The sequence below is a fragment of the Odontesthes bonariensis genome, unplaced genomic scaffold (genome assembly GCF_027942865.1).
Source record: "Odontesthes bonariensis isolate fOdoBon6 unplaced genomic scaffold, fOdoBon6.hap1 scaffold_182, whole genome shotgun sequence".
NCBI classification, from domain to species: Eukaryota; Metazoa; Chordata; class Actinopteri; order Atheriniformes; family Atherinopsidae; genus Odontesthes; species Odontesthes bonariensis.
In genome coordinates, this window is record NW_027457397.1 from 45001 (window position 1) to 50839 (window position 5839).

Here is a 5839-nt window from a genome sequence, read left to right on the forward strand (position 1 = left end):
TCTTCCAGGAACCAGCCTGGAGCTTCCAGCGGTCAGCCGCACCTTGAATCCGCTCTCCAGCACCTATCTCGGACTCATTCTCCTCCAGGCCGGCCTCACATCTTCAAAGAACCAGCCTGGAGCTTCCAGCGGTCAGCCGCACCTTGAATCCGCTCTCCAGCACCTTCCTCGGACTCAAGCTCTGCCAAAGTCGGCCTCCCATCTTCCAGGAACCAGCCTGGAGCTTCTAGCGGTCAGCCGCACCTTGAATCCGCTCTCCAGCACCTTCCTCGGACTCATGCTCTGCCAAAGTCGGCCTCCCATCTTCCAGGAACCAGCCTGGAGCTTCTAGCGGTCAGCCGCACCTTGAATCCGCTCTCAAGCACCTTCCTCGGACTCATGCTCTGCCAAAGTCGGCCTCACATCTTCCAGGAACCAGCCTGGAGCTTCCAGCGGTCAGCCGCACCTTGAATCCGCTCTCCAGCACCTATCTCGGACTCATTCTCCTCCAGGCCGGCCTCACATCTTCAAAGAACCAGCCTGGAGCTTCCAGCGGTCAGCCGCACCTTGAATCCGCTCTCCAGCACCTTCCTCGGACTCAAGCTCTGCCAAAGTCGGCCTCCCATCTTCCAGGAACCAGCCTGGAGCTTCTAGCGGTCAGCCGCACCTTGAATCCGCTCTCCAGCACCTTCCTCGGACTCATGCTCTGCCAAAGTCGGCCTCCCATCTTCCAGGAACCAGCCTGGAGCTTCTAGCGGTCAGCCGCACCTTGAATCCGCTCTCAAGCACCTTCCTCGGACTCATGCTCTGCCAAAGTCGGCCTCACATCTTCCAGGAACCAGCCTGGAGCTTCCAGCGGTCAGCCGCACCTTGAATCCGCTCTCCAGCACCTATCTCGGACTCATTCTCCTCCAGGCCGGCCTCACATCTTCAAAGAACCAGCCTGGAGCTTCCAGCGGTCAGCCGCACCTTGAATCCGCTCTCCAGCACCTTCCTCGGACTCAAGCTCTGCCAAAGTCGGCCTCCCATCTTCCAGGAACCAGCCTGGAGCTTCTAGCGGTCAGCCGCACCTTGAATCCGCTCTCAAGCACCTTCCTCGGACTCATGCTCTGCCAAAGTCGGCCTCACATCTTCCAGGAACCAGCCTGGAGCTTCCAGTTGTCAGCCGCACCTTGAATCCGCTCTCCAGCACCTATCTCGGACTCATTCTCCTCCAGGCCGGCCTCACATCTTCAAAGAACCAGCCTGGAGCTTCCAGCGGTCAGCCGCACCTTGAATCCGCTCTCCAGCACCTTCCTCGGACTCATGCTCTGCCAAAGTCGGCCTCACATCTTCCAGGAACCAGCCTGGAGCTTCCAGCGGTCAGCCGCACCTTGAATCCGCTCTCCAGCACCTTCCTCGGACACATTCTCCTCCAGGCCGGCCTCCCATCTTCCAGGAACCAGCCTGGAGCCTTTAGCGGTCAGCCGCGCCTTGAATCCGCTCTCAAGCACCTTCCTCGGACTCATGCTCTGCCAAAGTCGGCCTCCCATCTTCCAGGAACCGGCCTGGAGCTTCCAGCGGTCAGCCGCGCCTTGAATCCGCTCTCCTGCACCCATCCTCGGACACACGTTCTTGCCTTTGGACCCCTCCTCCAGGAGCCAGGCTGGAGCTTTTGCCCCCTTCCTCCATCATTTCAGGCCGTGGAAAGTGTCATCTTTCGGATTATCAATTCACCGTCCCAGTCTGGTACTCAGATATTTTTCCGAAAACTGGGTTTCTGAAATCGTGCAGATGGTGTTTTCGTCGTCTGCTAATAACCTCGTCGTGTGGGAGAATAGGGGCGGGCCTTGGGCTGACTCGGCCCATCGTCCCCTTTTCCCGTTCTCTGACAGAAATTTTTTCAAACTTTATCACCCCTGGTACTATAAACTTTTTCACCTCTGGTACTATGTGGCACTTAGAAAATTTTCTGAACCGGGATTCTCACCCCTGGTACTTTTTGGCACTTAGAAAATATTTCTCAACCGGGCTTCATGCCCCTGGTACTTTTTGACACTTTGACGTTTTTCTGAACCGGGCTTCATGCCCCTGGTACTTTTTGACACTTTGACGTTTTTCTGAACCGGGCTTCATGCCCCTGGTACTTTTTGACACTTTGACGTTTTTCTGAACCGGGCTTCATGCCCCTGGTACTTTTTGACACTTTGACGTTTTTCTGAACCGGGCTTCATGCCCCTGGTACTTTTTGACACTTTGACGTTTTTCTGAACCGGGCTTCATGCCCCTGGTACTTTTTGACACTTTGACGTTTTTCTGAACCGGGCTTCATGCCCCTGGTACTTTTTGACACTTTGACGTTTTTCTGAACCGGGCTTCATGCCCCTGGTACTTTTTGACACTTTGGCGTTTTTCTGAACCGGGATAAAGGTCATTTAAAGAGGTGTGTGCATGGTTCCTACTTATAATGGATATATGAAGGACTAAGGAGTCTGAACTTGTTCTGGCCCAAGGAAATCACTTTTTAACAAAAATCCGTATTTGGTCTTAACTCGGGAAAAGAAGGCGATTCCTGTGTTTTGATCTCAAAAGAGGCCATTTATCCGGGTTTGTGCAGGTTTATGCATGGAACTTACTTAGAATGGATATATATGTATGTATATATGAAGGACTAAGGAGTCTGAACTTGTTCTGGCCCAAGGAAATCATTTTTTAACAAAAATCCGTATTTCGTCTTAACTCGGGAAAAGAAGGCGATTCCTGTGTTTTGATCCCAAAAGAGGCCATTTATCCGGGTTTGTGCAGGTTTATGCATGGAACTTACTTAGAATGGATATATCTCTATGTATATATGAAGGACTAAGGAGTCTGAACTTGTTCTGGCCCAAGGAAATCACTTTTTAACAAAAATCCGTATTTCGTCTTAACTCGGGAAAAGAAGGCGATTCCTGTGTTTTGATCCCAAAAGAGGCCATTTATCCGGGTTTGTGCAGGTTTATGCATGGAACTTACTTAGAATGGATATATCTCTATGTATATATGAAGGACTAAGGAGTCTGAACTTGTTCTGGCCCAAGGAAATCACTTTTTAACAAAAATCCGTATTTCGTCTTAACTCGGGAAAAGAAGGCGATTCCTGTGTTTTGATCCCAAAAGAGGCCATTTATCCGGGTTTGTGCAGGTTTATGCATGGAACTTACTTAGAATGGATATATCTCTATGTATATATGAAGGACTAAGGAGTCTGAACTTGTTCTGGCCCAAGGAAATCACTTTTTAACAAAAATCCGTATTTCGTCTTAACTCGGGAAAAGAAGGCGATTCCTGTGTTTTGATCCCAAAAGAGGCCATTTATCCGGGTTTGTGCAGGTTTATGCATGGAACTTACTTAGAATGGATATATCTCTATGTATATATGAAGGACTAAGGAGTCTGAACTTGTTCTGGCCCAAGGAAATCATTTTTTAACAAAAATCCGTATTTCGTCTTAACTCGGGAAAAGAAGGCGATTCCTGTGTTTTGATCCCAAAAGAGGCCATTTATCCGGGTTTGTGCAGGTTTATGCAAGCAACTTACTTAGAATGGATATATATGTATGTATATATGAAGGACTAAGGAGTCTGAACTTGTTCTGGCCCAAGGAAATCACTTTTTAACAAAAATCCGTATTTCGTCTTAACTCGGGAAAAGAAGGCGATTCCTGTGTTTCTTTCAGAAAAGGTCCTTTTTCTGAACTGGGATTCATGCCCAACATCCAGGCTCTCGTGCCCTGCCCACAGACACAAATCCAGGCCGAGTTTCAGCACCTCTGCATGGACAGCATTCATGGCTGCTTTCCTCTCCCAACAGCCAGTCTCTCATGCCCTGCCCACAGACACACATCCAGGCCGAGTTTCAGCACCTCTCCTCGGTCCAGTATTCATGGCTGCCGTCCTCTCCCAACAGCCAGTCTCTCATGCCCGGCCCAGAGACACACATCCAGGCCGAGTTTCAGCACCTCTCTTCGGTCAGGCAATCATCCCTGCTCCCCTCTCATAACGTCCAGGCACTCATGCCCTGCGCACAGACAAACAGAACCCAGGCCGAGTTTCAGCACCTCTGCTCGGACAGCATTCACGGCTTTTGTCCTCTCACAGCATCCAGTCTCTCATGCCCTGCGCAATGACACACATCCAGGCCTAGTTTCAGCACCTCTCCTCGGTCAGGAATTCATCCCTGCTCCCCTCTCAGAACATCCAGGCACTCATGCCCTGTGCAATGACACATCCAGGCCGAGTTTCAGCACCTCTCCTCGGTCAGGAATTCATCCCTGCTCCCCTCTCATAACGTCCAGTCACAGACACAGATCCAGGCCGAGTTTCAGCACCTCTCCTCGGTCCAGCATTCATCCCTGCTCCCCTCTCAGAACATCCAGGCACTCATGCCCTGTGCAATGACACATCCAGGCCGAGTTTCAGCACCTCTCCTCGGTCAGGAATTCATCCCTGCTCCCCTCTCATAACGTCCAGTCACAGACACAGATCCAGGCCGAGTTTCAGCACCTCTCCTCGGTCCAGCATTCATCCCTGCTCCACTCTCATAGCATCCAGGCACTCATGCCCTGCGCACAGACACACATCCTGGCCGAGTTTCAGCACCTCTCCTCGGTCCAGCATTCATCCCTGCTCCACTCTCATAGCATCCAGGCACTCATGCCCTGCGCACAGACACACATCCAGGCCGAGTTTCAGCACCTCTGCTCGGTCCAGCATTCATCCCTGCTCCACTCTCATAGCATCCAGGCACTCATGCCCTGCGCACAGACACACATCCTGGCCGAGTTTCAGCACCTCTCCTCGGTCCAGCATTCATCCCTGCTCCACTCTCATAGCATCCAGGCACTCATGCCCTGCGCACAGACACACATCCAGGCCGAGTTTCAGCACCTCTGCTCGGTCCAGCATTCATCCCTGCTCCACTCTCATAGCATCCAGGCACTCATGCCCTGCGCAATGACACATCCAGGCCGAGTTTCAGCACCTCTCCTCGGTCAGGCATTCATCCCTGCTCCCCTCTCACAGCATCCAGGCACTCATGCCCTGCGCACAGTCACACACCCAGGCCGAGTTTCAGCACCTCTCCTCGGTCCAGCATTCATCCCTGCTCCCCTCTCACAGCATCCAGGCACTCATGCCCTGCGCACAGACACACATCCAGGCCGAGTTTCAGCACCTCTCCTCGGTCCAGCATTCATCCCTGCTCCCCTCTCACAGCATCCAGGCACTCATGCCCTGCGCACAGACACACATCCAGGCCGAGTTTCAGCACCTCTCCTCGGTCAGGCATTCATCCCTGCTCCCCTCTCAGAACATCCAGGCACTCATGCCCTGCGCAACGACATCACTCCGCAAAGGAAAGCTTTTGCGGTGTTTCTTTCTCAAAAAAGGCAATTTAAAGAGGTTTAAGCATGGAACCTACTCAGAATGAACATAGACATAACGGACTAAGGAGTCTGAACTTGGTTTGGCCCAAGGAAATCATTTTTTAACAAAAATCCGTATTTCGTCTTAACTCGGGAAAAGAAGGCGATTCCTGGGTTTCTCTCTCAAAAAAGGCCATTTAAAGAGGTTTGTGCATGGAACCTACTCAGAATGAACATAGACATAACGGACTAAGGAGTCTGAACTTGGTTTGGCCCAAGGAAATCATTTTTTAACAAAAATCCGTATTTGGTCTTAACTCGGGAAAAGAAGGCGATTCCTGGGTTTCTTTGTCAAAAAAAGGCCATTTAAAGAGGTTTTGTGCATGGAACCTACTCGGAATGGCTATATATGAAGGACTAAAGAGTCTGAACTTGGTTTGGCCCAAGGAAATCTTTTTTTTACAAAAATCCGTATTTCGT